The sequence below is a fragment of the Cupressus sempervirens genome, chromosome 2, assembly GCF_028749045.1.
Source record: "Cupressus sempervirens isolate cs-2001-9-10 chromosome 2, ASM2874904v1, whole genome shotgun sequence".
NCBI classification, from domain to species: domain Eukaryota; kingdom Viridiplantae; phylum Streptophyta; class Pinopsida; order Cupressales; family Cupressaceae; genus Cupressus; species Cupressus sempervirens.
Window position 1 is genome coordinate 492,697,310 of NC_143119.1, and position 16,638 is coordinate 492,713,947.

Here is a 16,638-nt window from a genome sequence, read left to right on the forward strand (position 1 = left end):
AACAAGAGAAGAAAGACACATTATGTTTCCCTAAGTGGTTTCGATTTATACTAGACGTGATTTCAGGCAAACATAAGATTGCACTTTGTATATTAATCTATTTGTAACATAATGAGTGAATGCAAGAAAATATGTCATCACATAAAAGGAAAACAAGTCGACAAGGGAGAAAATGGATCCTGATACATAGATAGGAAAATGAAATAGGGCCCTTGCCCCTCAAGTGAGGAGACATGGGGAATGACTATTATGTTGCTCACAAAGTAGGACAATGAACCCATAAAAGGTTAAACTAGCAATGCCACAAGGCGGGGAGCAACATATTGGGGATGTAGATGTATTAAGTAAAGTGATCATGTAAAAGATGCCATTTATTATCACAATTCATTGAAACCATACTATAAGTAATTTATTCTTTATATTGCAAATAATGATATTGACTAGTCATATAATTTTCATGAAACATAGGAAAAGATGATCTTTTAAGTACAATTAGATTGAAATGTAAATAGAAACACTCAATCTACACATACTCATCAAATAAAAGTGATTGAGTTGCAAAATACAGGATGTTGGTGTTGCTATAGAATATTGGTGTATAATCTAGGGTTTCCCATTCTTGAAGAGTTGAGAAGGCCCCCATAAGGTCAATGTGATTAAGGTCCTCATGATCAAAAGTTAGATTTATGAAAATCAGGTCATAATGATCATCTTTTTCAACAAGATCTAATTTATTTGAGATGTGCCTTGAAAGGAACAATAAGAAGCATAAGGGTTTGATCCTTCACCTTTAATGTACTCTTAGGACAAAGATAACTCATCAAGGCCTCATCTATTGAAGGAATGTCAATGAAATGCATAGAAAGTGGTTAATCATTAGAAGCAATAATCATGTTATCATCCAATGGTATATAGGATCTTCATGAGGAAGGGAATATTTCATGTCCTTATCTAAGGTTTTATCCCAAATAGTAGGATTATTCATGTTAGGAACATCATGGTTCACTAAAGCTCGATCAACATCATCTTTAAAAAGATGAGCCTCAATGAAAGAACACACATAAGTGTCATCATATGCATGAAATGGAACATCTTGAAGATTATGAAGAAAGCTTGAAAATAACGATAAGCACCCCATTGAAAGGAAATGGATCGACTATAAAAGAAATGAAATCTAAGAATGTGGGATGGGATGTTTTTGTATTTTCAAAATGCAAATATATGAAATGCAATATACATGCAAACAATGTAAATGCAAAGGGAGATCTAAATACCACTATTGTAAACAACTGCATAAAAAGTAGATCTAGATTCCAATAATCAATCTAACTCCAAAAAAAGGGCACAAGTCGATTTCACCAAAAGAAGATGAACACCCAATGTGAAGAAGGAAATTAGAGAGATCAAGAGTTTTAACTTCAAAGAAAAAAATAGGAGACACGTTGGGTTCACCAAAATGTTTATTGGTAAAATGGAAGTGCTTGATAAGATATGTAAATATTGGGCTGTCACTTTACATTAACATTTAAATACGAGAGAAAGAGGGGCTTCCAAACACAACTCTCAATATAATCTAAGTTAGATTAGCAAAACCGAAAGGGATAAATGGATGCCAATGCTAAACCCAAATTATATCAAGGAAGTACACAAGCAAATTCTCTTTCTTGCAATGTTTAAGTTGATCTAGGATATGTAAATGTAAATGTGAAATTGATTTAATGGGAAGTGTAAGATAGGTCTAGGTGCTAAATCTATGCAATAGGCCTAATTAAGACATGGAAGTAGGTCTAGACTAAAAAGTGAAATGAATGATAAAGCACCCACCTTGAAATGTGCAAGGTAATATACCTTTTTTCACTCCAAAAGTTATGGATCTTGTAATGCCTCACCTAGAGATCCTTGAAAACAACGATAAACATAGACTAACACCATTTTGTTTGTTTGTTAAGAATTACATAATAACATGCATACAACGATCAAAATATCACAACAGAAGACATAACCATCTAACCAAAGATCCCCAAGCATTTACTACTTACCAATACATATGTTCCATGTAGGTGAATTAACCAAACAATGTTCATTCCGTTAATCATACTAACTTTTAGATACAAGGATCATTTTAAAGTCTAAGTACAAGTTTCTAAGTGATTAAGCCATACAACTTCATTTTTGGGGTAAAACATAGAAGGAATAAGATAACATTACAAAATGACCCAAAAATAACCAATAAGCAATATGTACCAAGCAGGCAAGAAGCAACTCCCAAAAAGGTATCCAAAACACTAAGCTACATCCTTTGAGCATGATGGGAAATGCCCTTAGTTTGAGGAACAATAATTGTCTATCAACATCGTACAATACAACTCCAAAAGGTGTGCAATAAACTAGTGAATGATACGCAATACTAATACGATAAGACTCTGACCTAAGAGTGATGAACTTTAATATTGCATGATACAATTCCAAAATGCATGCGATACAATTCCCAACTACATTCAATGAAACATAAGGTATCATTTCATTTAATGACTTTTTGCTAAAAGGGGAACAATTAAGTTCCCAAATTTAAAAAAAAGTCTAATCTTAAGCTATAACGTAAATCAAACCTCCACACCAGGGAGTACCAGATACAAACATCTAAAGGAATAAGCACTTGATAGCATCAATACATCAAAGTAAAACACTTAGTACATCTAACATACTACTCTCACATACATATGTAATCCATCACAATGGCAATACAACATCATGATATAACATATGCATCAAGTAAGGCATAAATTACAAGTAATACGTACATTGAGAATACCTAAACAACAACAAGAGGACAAGAGGAAAGAGAAGGTCAAGGAAAGGTCTTCTAGTTTGAAGAAGATCACATCTGTTCTCTAATTGCCAATTGTGGTATAGGTAGCAATGCCTCCCAACCACGTGGAAGCCTTAGGTCTACCCCACCATGCTCATGAAGATAGTGATGCGACCACAGTCACATAAGACAAAACATACAAGACATACAATCAAATCAAAGTGCATGGAAAAAACTCAATGATCACAAAGACAACACAATATAATAGGTCACTAGCTAGACACACTATAGGATATCTATATAGGGACTAGTGGAGTGTATTCACATGGCTCAACTATCCAAAGTTGTATATGGTATGGTAACTCACTCCCTCAGGAGGCCCAATACCCAGTGTGGTAACTCGGTTCCAATGGGAAGTGTCATGTTGGGCCCTCATACCAACTTCCACATAAGATTGGCTACTATCCAGACACACCACCCTCACACTGGCTCCATCAGGTTGCTTGTCTATCATTTAGATGGGTAGATTACAGATCTTATCTTAAGTTTTATTATCCTATTTGTTTAATTTGGTTAGCACTTATTAAAACTTCTTCACATTACCTCGTCAGCCACTTCTAGGCTGGGGTAAATGAGAGAAGGCACTGTACATGTCTAACCTACATACCCATGCTTGCATATGGCGAGTGCCCACAGACAATGCAAGTTCCCATTGCAACCCTCAAATGAACAATCAATCAACCCACCTAAATATGAGAGTTTGGGTCTTGCAAGATCTTGCCATATGCACAAACATGTGCTCATAGGTGGGCACAATCAAGTCCACAAAATAATCAATAAAAACTAATGCAAAGGTTGGATATGAGAAATACAATAAAATAACATAGTACAAATAACTCACTCAATCAAGCACTGTTGAGAGTATAGATTCATCACGATTCCATTGTTCACAAAGAAAAAGCAACATATGAAAGGAAATATGGAATACTGTCCGTTTCCACAATCTAAACATACACTACCAAAATCCCAACAAAATACGAGTGTCACACAAAATGACACAAGATAAAAACACCCAAAGTTCTAATAAAAATGAAAATCCACTTCCAAAATGTGGTCAAACTACCAAGGGTTAAATGAAATTCCCAAATTGAGTTCATAATCAGAAGTCAACAACTCCGCCTAGAACCAAAAGTCCACATTCTCAATTTGAAATCATGCTTTTGGATTGGGACATAAAATACTTCAGAATGTCCTCTAATCATCTTGACTCCACAATCCTACTCTTTTTAGTAGAGACTACCAATACAAGATCCAAGTAAAGCCAAACAAGACGACAAACAAAAATATGATGGCACACAAAACAAGGTGATGACAAAAACACCCAAAATTCAAACATCTCAGAATTTGATGAAATAAAAATCACATTTCTAAAACATGCCTAAATTGTAAAAAATCAAGTTCCAGGCACACAAGTAAATTTTGACGGCATAACATTACCAAAATTTCCATTTTCAAAACATACAATGAATAGAATTGCATAAAACAAAGGAAAACATTAGTTCTCCACCCCCTAACATTTATCAATTGAAAGAATTACCTCAAACAAATTAAATCCAAATAAATGTTAAAGCCCTACCTCTTTGGAATGGTAAAAACCAAGAAAGGGAAGAAATAAATAAAACCTCCATCGAATCGGATGAAACCTTTGGGTAATCCCAACACGAATCCAACTAACTGCTTGACACACAAATTTGTGAACCAGATCAAACATAACGAGCAAATGAAATTTTTTCTCTATGATGGTTTGGAGGAAAAATCTTCCAAAAAATAAGAAGTGAGAATAAAACTCACTTTTGGGCATACTATAAGCACTTAATTAAGTGACTTATAAATTAGATTACCAACCCACTTAATAATTTATTTGCCCATTGTCCCAAATTAAATAAATCAATTGCAGATATTTGGAATTCAACTATGAAAAATTAGCTGACAAATAAATTAAATTAAATCCAATTAATAAAATCCCCTAATCAATTAAATCAACCTTTAAATTAACATTTTTCATGACAAGTGCAAATCCCTAAATGCACAGATACATTCGTGGGCCTAATCACATAATGAGCTATGAATCTAGATTTAGCAATTATTAGAAGTTTAATAATAACAAATATACAAAGATGTCACCCAAACATGGACAACATTGACTCAACATGAAAGGTCAAGTCAAAATCTCCTAGTGTCCACTGTCGGGGATATAGGTACACATTCAGATCTTGACTTCAAGGTGAAAGTACCTGGCACCTATTTAATAAATATCAAATATCAAGTGTGGATGTCTAAAATAAAAATAAACAAAACATATAAAGACACATAGTCATGTGTAGGAGAGTGAGACACCTTGCAGATCTCAAAAGTGACTATGGTTTCATTCCCACTTCATACTAGAAACAACAAGCAATCCACAAATAGCAGTGGGGTAGTATCGTATAACAACATATAACCATATGAAAAACCATTTAAATTAAAATATTTAAGTAATCATTTCTAGTCCTTTGAGCATATATAGCAATTGAAATTATAGGAGAAATACATACAATATTGAGCCACAATAATCCACAATTCAAATGAACATATTCTTTATGTAGATAAGATCCATAATCCCAAATCTCAATATAGATTAATCATTTCTTGATTATTCTAAGCATATAAAATTGATTACCCAACAACATATGTGGGACAACATGACATAAAATCCCAGACAATTATCTTGAAGCAAGATCAGTAATCTCAAATATAAAATAAACCAGATAACATCATACATTTATGGTCAAAATACCACTTAAAAGATGAGTCAATATCACAGCAGGAACCAAATTGGGTGTGTAATGCCCTGCCCAGAGATCCTTGGAATAAGGATAAATAAAAGCCAAAACATTTCTTTAAAGCATGAAATACAACAACATCAACATGCAATTGATCATAAGATTACAACGAAAGACTTAACCAACCAAGCCAGACTTCCAATGAATCTCCAAGCGACACTAAAACCAAAAACGACAAGCTACCGAGGTCACAAAACACATTCAAATCCAAGAGACCCAGGATTTAAGAAGTCAAACACTAGAGTTTCAGAACTTTGTAATGGGTAGCCAAGTCACCTCTCAAAAAGTTTTGGTTAAGTGAAAAGTGGCCCTCTAGTCACCCGAGCACATTTTCTCACATACCCATGCGATACTTTTCACTATAGCTGTGTGATATTTCTCACAATAACCAGATGATACTTTAATACAACCATGTGATACTTGTCCAGTATCGTATGACATTTCTCACCACTATTGTGCAATACTTTCAGGGTCGTGTGATAGAGTTGGCTATAGTCATGCGAAATTCTTCCAGTATTGTATGATATAACTCAACACTACTGTGAGATACTTTCCAGTATTGTACGACATAACTCCTTAAGATGTGCAATACTTTATCAATATCGCCCAATGCTGAAGCACTATTGCCCAAGAATGCAAGGAAACATTCCAACAAACATTCAGAGGGAAAGGATAGAGTTAGAACCTCTAGAGGCATGGACACTCGAAAGAAAGAACACCCGACATAAACACAACTAACCATGTAATCCATAGTAGCATATGAAAAAAACATGCGGAAAGAAACATTACAATGTACATAAACAACTAAACTCGTGCACGGTTCATCCCAACCGTAATAGCATCATGAGACCTCAAAGGCCCTAGCCATCCTCCACGCATAACTTCCCAAACTGCCAACTAGATAGTTGATGTTGCTTTATGAAGGCATCACTACTACAACTTAATAACATCATAAGAGCAAGGAGATCTAACATGCTAATACAACAAAGCATAGATACTCCAACTAATAGTGACTCACATCATCTAACCATATGCTAAAACATCATAATAAATGAAACTAATGTCATCTAAACATGATATCCAAACATTCCAATTAAATCATAAATCACAAGAAAACATACTCTGGAAGCCCGAATATACCAAGCATTGATCGCAACTGGAAATAGACTATCTCTATACATCAGTCCCTAGTAGTGGTATAGGTAGCTATGCCTCTCAACCACTTGGAACCCATAGGCCCACTCTCATCGTGCTCATAGAGATAGTAACCCAACCACAAACACATATAAAGAAAACATCCATGGCTAATACTCACGCCAGACAATAGATGATTGAAACCAAGATCATGAGACAATGCAAGTATAATAGGGCCTGGTCAGACACTCTATGGGTCAACTATGTAGGGACTCGGTGGAGGGTAAGTCGCTTAGCATCATGTAGCCTAAGCTAAATGTCATGTGGAATCAAAATCTCCCTAGGAAGCGCATCACATCATGTCCTCGAGTTAGCTTTGGCTGCTTACAATTAAGTGTCCTTGGGTCAACTCTAGGTGCTCACATTTTTATCTTAGATTTATTACCCAGTAATTTATTTAGTTATCACTTATTTAAAAACTTCTTCACACCAACCTAGGAAATATTCACCAAGGTTGTGAGAGAAGCTCCTCCAAGTTGCTACCCTACACATCCATGCTCATCATACGATGAGTTCTCGTACACAATGCATATTCCCAAACCAACCCTAATGAACATAACTCCACCGATAACAACTGGGAGATTGGGCTTTACAAGCACCCAACAAATGCACGTGCATGTGCTCGTATGTGGGTGCACCATCATCACGAAGATCATAAAACAAGGGATGGATGAGAACACAAGCAAAATAACACTCAATTGAATACAAGCTTAGGAGTACAGGTGTGACATGCATCCCAATGCAACATAAAAGTGTAACATTGGTCAGATTGACATCATATGAATAATCTAAATCCATGACCAACACCATGCTAAGAGAATTTGAGAAAACTGGGTAGCACACAAATCAAGGCAAAAACCTCAAAAAAACCAACATTGAAAAAAATAAATGAAAGTAAAACCCATTCAAACCAAGAATGAATGAGCCACATGAATCCAATAAAAATTGGGTTCGAACACTATATGCAAAAATGACCAGCATAATGGTGCGAAATCCCAAACCCCCATCCCGAAAATCAAACAAGTGTTCATACCCAATGAACCGAGTAGAACTAACAATTAGAAACAAAGGGGAACACTAGTTATGAAAGCTGAAACAAAAAAAAAATGAGAGCCTACCAGACAGCCAAAAGGGCAAAAATGAGCTTTTGAACAATAAAATAAATATCTCGCAGAAGCTGCCGAAAATCACGACAATCCAAGGTCTCCGTGAGCTAGATCCAACAAGATTGATCTCATGATGATCCCATGCTCATGGTGCAGACACACCTAAATTTCAAGAGAACAAGGAGGTTTAGAGTCCTTAAGTCATATGTTGAATTAATGTGATCCATTCATGATATATTTGAGTCTTTTGAGTCAAGATGTAAAGGCTATAGAAGCCATTTGTAATAAGTTGTCAAAATTGTAAAAAGAGGTTTTAATATGATCAATAATATCAAAATATTTATTTAATAGGTGAAAAGATCTATTTGTATCCATCTAAAGTCATTTGAGTCATAATTTTGGTCTAGGTTGGGTTTATATGAAAGATGTAATGCAGAAAAGCATAAAATGCATAAAATGTTGTCAAAAATGTAAAAGGGTTAAAAGAATGTAATGGGTTGGTTTAAAAGGTGCTGGGGAATTTGTAAACCACCACAACCACTATAAAAGCATTGTATTGGTCATTCCAAAAAGAGAAATGAATGAATGAGAAGGAGAAGATAATTTTGAATCAATTGATTTCTTAAGAACTTTGCATTTTGATTTGTGTTAACTATTTTTGTGTTGGTTCTAGGTCTTGTATGGACATTTATAGCCTGCAATCCATGTATATTCTATACATATGAATGGTAGGATGACTAATCTTATTTCTCTTTTTGGTTTGGAGCAATTTTATTAAGTTTTGAATAAGTTATGCACATTTTGGTAAAAGTGGTTATTTGTAGCTTTGAGGATGCCCAACTACAGTTAGATTGAAATGTTTGGTACATAAACTTTTGGATGAAACAAGAACTCTATTTATATTCTTGGGAAGATATGTGAACTAGCTTTCATGTCCAATTAGTTTGAGTTGTTTTCATTCATATTTGTGTAAGTTATGTGTAACTGAGTAAAGACTGGTTTTTAAGGATCTCCATTGAAGTTGAAGACAATTATTTGCTCTTGTAGAACGATGTATTAATTGGAAGAATTAATGGATTACATCTTAATAATATAGGTTCATAGAGGATCAATTTTAAATTGGGTTGGTTTCATTTTAAGTTGTTTTGAGGAAGTTATTGGATGCCCTAGGCAGGGTTATTGGTTTTACTTATGATTTATGACATAAAAAATTGGTCCAAAGACTATAACTTGTAATGGATCTATTTTTTTTTGGCTCAGATTTGGATATGTTTTATTCCTAATTTTGAACAATTTCACCAAAGGTTTGGAAAGAAAAGTCAAGGATTATAAGTTATGAATAATGTAATTAGACATAGAAATATGATTGTGTGAAGATGTTGTCTTAGTTATCTAAACATTAAGTTCTCTATTGAAATCTTTGAGATGTTCTTGCTTCCTTTACAGTGTACCAACATATTGTGAATCCTTAGAGTTAAACTAAGATTTCTTGGAGGTAAATATAGAGGGCTTTGCATAAGATAATAGAGCTTGAAGATCTTGAGTGTGTGGGTAGAGTGCCGAAGGAGGCAATCCACACCAGTACTTTGAAGATTTGGTTTTCATTTATTAATAGAGTTTTTGGTTGTAGGTTCTCATCCATCTTGCTAAAAAAATATTTTTATGTTGTTATTGAGTTGACATATATGGAAGTTCTATCAAGGGCCATGGGAAGGTCTAATGGATACCAAGAGACTAGGGAGAGAGGCAAAGAGGATAACTCCTAGGTGAAGCATATGGTAGAGTTGTTTATGATGACTTTGAAGTAGCAAGGTAAAGGTAGATCTCTCACTAATAAAGCACTATGGAGTTGCAGCCACTAATGCTTCACTGATAGGAGTATTTGAGAAGATGATTTTGAGGATAGTCCTATGTCCTTAAAGGAAAAAATGATGGTGATAAAGGCATGACGAGAAAAAGGTAAACATGAAGATTTTTGGTCTATTTTTTTCTTGCATGTTATTAGTTCCATGTTTTCAAGGGACTTCGAAAGGTTTCAAGGTTGGGAGTATGGTGTAGAGGCACCTAAATTTTAAGAGAACAAGGAGGTTTAGAGTCTGTAAGTCATATGTTGAATTAATGTGATCCATTTATGATATATTTGAGTCGTTTGAGTCGAGATTTAAAGGCTAGAGAAAGCATTTGTAATAAGTTGTCAAAATTGTAAAATAAGGTCTTAACATAATCAATAGTGTCAAAATATTTATTTAATAGGTGAATGTTTGTATTCGTCCAAAGTCATTTGAGTCATAATTTTGGTCTAGGTTGGGTTTGTATGAAAGATGTAATGCAAAAATGCATAAAGTGCATAAAATGTTGTCAAAAATGCAAAAGGGTTAAAATAATGTAATGGGTTGGTTTAAAAGGTGGTTGGGAAGTTGTAAACCACCAGAACCACTATAAAAGCATTGCATTGGTTGTTCCAAAAAGAGACATGAATGAATGAGAAGAAGAAGAAAATTATGAATCAATTGGTTTCTTAATAACTTGCCATTTTGATTGGTGTTAACTATTTTTGTGTTGGTTCCAGGTCTTTTAAAGCCATTTAAAGCCCCAGACCCATATATATTTTGTACATCTGAATATTATTATGACTAATATTTATTCTTTTTTTTGGTTTGGAGCAATTTCATTAAGTTTTGAAGAAGTTATGCACATTTTGGTAAAAGTGGTTATTTGCAGATTTGAGGATTCCCAACTACAGTCAGATTGAAATGTTTGGTACTAACACATTTGGATGAAACATGAAATCTATTTATATTCATTGGAAAGTTATGTGAAATATATTTAATATCCAATTGGTTTGAGGTGTTTTCATTCATATTTTTGTAAGTTATATGTAATTGAGTAAAGACTGGTTTTTAAGGATCTCCATTGAAGTTGCAAACAATGATTTGCTCTTGTAGAATGATGTATTAATTGGAAGAATTAATGGATTACATATTATGAAAATAGATTCATAGAGGATTAATTTTAAATTGGTTCGTTTTCATTTGGACTCGTTTTGAGGAAGTTATTGGATGCCTTACGTAGGGTTACTAGTTTTACTTCTGATTTATGATAGAGAAAACGGGTCTCAATACAAAGACTATAATTTGTAATTGATTTATTGTTTTTGGCTCAAATTGAATATGTTTTATTATTCCTAATTTGGAACGATTTTACCAAATGGTTTGGCAAGAAAAGTTCGGGAGTAAAAGTTATGAATAATGTAATTAGACATATAAATATGATTGTGTGAAGAAGATGTTGTTTCAGTTGCCTAAATGTTAGGTTCTCTGTTAAAATATTTGAGATATTCTTGGTTCATTGATGGTGTATCAAAATATTGTGAACTCTTAGAGTTTAACTAAGATTCCTTGGAGGTAAATATAAAGGTACTCTGCATCAGTCCGTAGCTCCTACAACAAACAAAAACACAATCCTACAGAAGAGGATTTGGAAATTGCTCTTAGTTTTTTTATTTTAGAAGGTGAGAAGTGAGGAATAAAATTCATTTTTGGATACTTATTCACTTTTTGGGTGAATAATGGATTAGGATAAATAACCAGGTCACCTAGTTAAACTGTAGATCAACGCAAACGAAAATAGGTTATTCCAAGTAATTGGAATTCATCTATGACAAAGTTGTTAGGAATTAAATTAAATAAAATATAGCTCGAAATTCCCTTAAACTAAAATCACATAATTCCTTAATAACCTTAGTGACTATTGCAAACCTCTAAATGCACAAACACACTCATGGGTCTAATCACATAATGCAAATGAGTTTGGATTTATTAAATCACCATAGGGTTTAATGTAAACAAATAAATAGGATATGCCAACCATACAAAGTTGACATTGGTTAAATATGAACAACTAAATCACTAATTCCATGTACCACTGCCAGGGATATAAATCCTGTACACTAAAACACATGATCAAGTGCAATAACATATAATAACATAACCAAAGTAATAAATACATTAAATGGCCTAATTTAACCATTTATTTCATCATACTAAAATAATCCATTTACATCACTCAATTTAACATAAAGTATCACAAAGAAAGAATGAATTAAATAACCATAGCATCAAATCCAACATATAAATGTAATTAGAGGACATGTCCAAATACTAGATAACTAGATATAATCATAAAACATACTGTCATCTAAAAAAGGGGCATCATTATGCAAATATGGTCAATTGAACAATAAAGTAATCTAACATCTATGATACTGAAAATTAAAGTTTAACATCTGTCCATCAGGTAATCTCAAATGTAAAAATGACATGAGTAACAAGTATCTCTTGTATCAAAATATAACAAGGTATATACTGCAAACACGAGAGGTACTACAGGGTGCACCAACCGAAAGCATCACACAATGCATCCACTGTTCATTTATGAAGCGTACTCATGAAAACATCATGATACCATACCAATCTAGGTAACCACTGACATATACCTCAGTGAAACCATCTAAGGCATCAAATTCATATAAATCAGACACAAAGCATAATCGGTCTACTGATATAGCACCATATATCAAATCACCAGAAGGGTGTAGACTACTCTTTTGTCCCAACATGATCATTATAAAGGAAAGAACATCAAGGTCACAACTATCAGGGTGGAATACAAAAATAAAATGGGAGAGGCACTAGATAACCCCCGCCCTCATTTAGAAAGAAAGAACATCAAGGCCATATCTATCAGGGTGACATACAAAAATCAAATGAGAGAGGCATTACATCACCTCCCCAAAGACTAAGTTGAAACTCAAAAGCCTGCGAGTCAAAAAGGAACAAGGTACACCAAGTAACTCAAGAATATCTTATTGAATTATCCACAAGTCAAACCAAATCACTCCAATACTCACAAACCATCTCAGCAACTGCTAAAAAGGGTCAACCACAAGAGAAAGAATATTACACTGTCACAAAATATTTGAGCAAGGAACTCAATGTGCGATAGAAAAATACATCTAGCCCCAAACTTTACACTATGATGCAAGGAACATGCTACTGTAACTCATCATGAGGTGCATAACTACAACTACTACCTACTGAGCATCCACTATCCGAGGTCAAAATACTACACACTTCCAATCAAATTGGAATCATGGAGAAGAACCATCCAAAAAATACTAAAGATAACTACAATGAAAAACATGAGCATTCATAAATCTAACTAAAACTTCACTAACTCACCCTCAAATCTTGAAGGATGAAGATTCTTTGCCAAATTTTCACTCTTCTGAGGGATGCTAAATCCAACTCAGGGAAAAAGGAGGTACAAGTGTACCGAGTTGCATAATCAAAACCAAAAGTACTCAGATCAAAGAGGCTCAATAGTGCACTCCTTTCTTACGAAGGGATACTCATGATAGAACTTACCACCAATCATAGAAGCAACATGGTCTCTAAGGTACAAAGAGCTTACCATCACTAGGAACTAAGGTCACTTAACCCAACTAGACATGGCATCCCCTTTCAACAAGGTTGTAATGAATTCTATTGGTGGACACAATCTTATATTTAACTTCATACCAACTCACATGATGATAATATATGCCCAAAGATACCATGTCCCTCTAGCCAAACAATAGGGATACTATTGTCCAACTTCAACTAAAACCAATCTCCAACCTTAAGTCAACCACACAAGAACAACCTGACTAAGATAATATCACAAAGATATAAGCACAAAGAGATATAACTATAGAGTTTTAGGTCTCGAAGGGAGTCTCTCAACCTCTACACTATGTCAACCCAAGGTGAGTTGGGGAAACTTGCAATACCACCAACCATTTCAATGCTCATCCATTACTAACTACACTAGTTGTGTATCCACACCAACCCACTCACTCTAAAAGAGGAAATAACGTACACAATCTATAAAGATCAAGACCCACACCAAGGGTAAAAACTCATAGGTGGACTTTTTCATACCTAATTATCAAAGACAACATCTACTCTAAAAGAGGCAACACTAGAGATACACATTTATTAAGACTCATAATATAGATCAAATGCATTCCAAGTGTTTGGTCATACGATAATGCACTAAGGAACAAATGATCTTCACTTTGGGAGCCAACAAGGGCCACGAGGAGTAATAATTTTCACATCCAAACTTTGATTGACTTCGTTCAAAAGTGTCAAAAGGGTCTATGTGATTACTATGACATGATGAACCTAAAGCCATCTTAGGACATCAATAATGAAAAAACACAAAATAATCCAACAAATTTGGAAGGCAACAACCTTGGTTTCCAATGCATGCAGCAAACAAAGTATCCTAAACAACCAAAGAGGAGGCATGCCAACATAAGCATACAACATGACAAGAAAGGTAATATCACATTCTTAAACAATATAATCTAATTTAACATGATTAGCATTAACTTAACCATCTTACAAGTAGTTTTGAATATTTGAATTAAAAAAATTACAAAAAAATGCATCATATATCCATTATCATCTAACAAATACACATCTTTGATTAGATTCTTGCTTTCATGTAAAATGCAAGATCTTCTCGACATTTAAGAAGAAAAATTCTCATTAACACCTTGATATCTATTGACAAACACACTAGTATGTTCTTTGTAATTTTCTCCCTTGTACATGCTATTATAGGTTTGAATTGAATATGATAATGTCACAATCGTATATTGAGAATTAGTCAAAAAAATTTAGAATAGTCACCATGAAACAAATGAAAAAGTGCAAATGGGAGAATTGTTATTTCAAATAGTAAATCCTCAAAATACACACATTTCAACAATAAATCAAAGTGACAAGTGTCACATGGGGAAAGATGGGAAAATTTTGGTGACGAGACTAACAAAGAAGAATACTAAAATAATGCTAGCCCACACAACACATGGAAAGATCCACCATGCAATTAAATAAGGTGTTAATAAAATTATGATTCATATGGGTAGATCACATATCTTATCTTAAGTTTTATCATCCCATTTAAAAAAAAATGGTTATCACTTATTAAAACCTCTTCATGTTACCTTGTTGGCCACTTTTGGTATGTGAGATAAGCCACTTTGCATGTCTGCTTGCCACACGACGAGTGCCCAAAGGCAATGCAAGTTCCCAACCCAACCCCAAAAAGAACAATCAATCAACCGACCTAAATCTAGGAATTCAACTCTTGCAAGATCCTTCCATATGCATGCACATGTGCTCATGGTTGACACAATCAACTCCACAAAATAATCAATAAAAACCAACACAAGGGTTGGATATGAGAAATGTAATAAAACAACCAAGTATAAATAACTCACTAAATCAGACATCTTGTTAGGAGTACATATTCTTCACGAATCCCAATATTTGTCAAAATGTTTTGTGGTAGAGGAAACATTGATAATGATATTATGGACATGTTGAGGTAGATTGCAACAAGACTTGAAGCTCTTGAGACATCACAGAGAAGAGGTGTACATCTTGAATATGTTAGTGAAGAAGTAGCACCAAATCCTAATCTTGAACCTAAGGTTGAACAAGATGAAGAAAGGCTTTTGAAAGTTTTGTCTAGGGTGAATGTTAGACATGTTTAAGTTTCTTGTTATGATGGATGTATGGAGACTATGTAGTACTAGATTGGATCTCTAAGATGGATAAATATGTTGAGTATGAAGGTACTCCTGATAACAAGAAGGTTAAGATAACCATCAAAAACTTGAAGGGTCATGCTTCACTTTGGTGGGATCATTTGCAAAGTGAAAGACAAAAGAGAGGAAAGGAAAAGATCAAGACATGGGCAAAAATGATTGGAAAAATTAAGAAGTTTCTCCTTGTACATTACCAAGTCAACTTGTTGAGGGAAAAACAGAATTTGAGACAAAAAGACATGAGTGTGAAGGAATATAGTGAGGAATTGTACAAGTTGGATATTAGATCTGGCTATGTGGATGATGAAGTTGAGAAAGTGGCTACATACCTAAATGGTTTTCATACATCAATTTAAGATGAGATCAATTATGTTATGATGGACAATGTGCAAGAAGCATATTAGTATGCTCTAAACACTACAGAAATATTGACAAATAAACATGATCAAAGACATAGAGGAAGAGGTTAAATCTATGGAGAAAGTAGCAGATCTAAAGTGCAAGAGAAAGGAAAATCTGATTGGAAAGATGACAATGCTGGGAAGAGAGGCAATTACACTAGAGATAGCTATACTGGTTACTTTAGGAATAGTAATAATGGTAAAAGGGATGAAAGATCTTGATTTAAAGGTACTTGCTACAAATGTGGTGAAGAAGGACATAGAGGTTTTGAATGTACAAATTCTGGTAGAAAGGTTGGAGCAAGTGGAACAAATATTTTGTCTTGTGAAGAATTTGCTGAAACACCTAATGAACTTGAAAATGGTGAGAATCTTATGATAAGAAGGGTCTTGTGGAATGATAAATCAAATGAAGGACCTATTTTGAGGAGAAGTCTATTCAAAACTATATGTAAAATTGATGGGAAATGTTGTGAAATGATCATTGACAGTGGCAATTTAGACAATTTGGCTTCTGAGGAACTGGTAACAAAGTTGAAGTTGAAGAGTTCGAGAAATTTGAATCCTTATCATGTTTATTGGA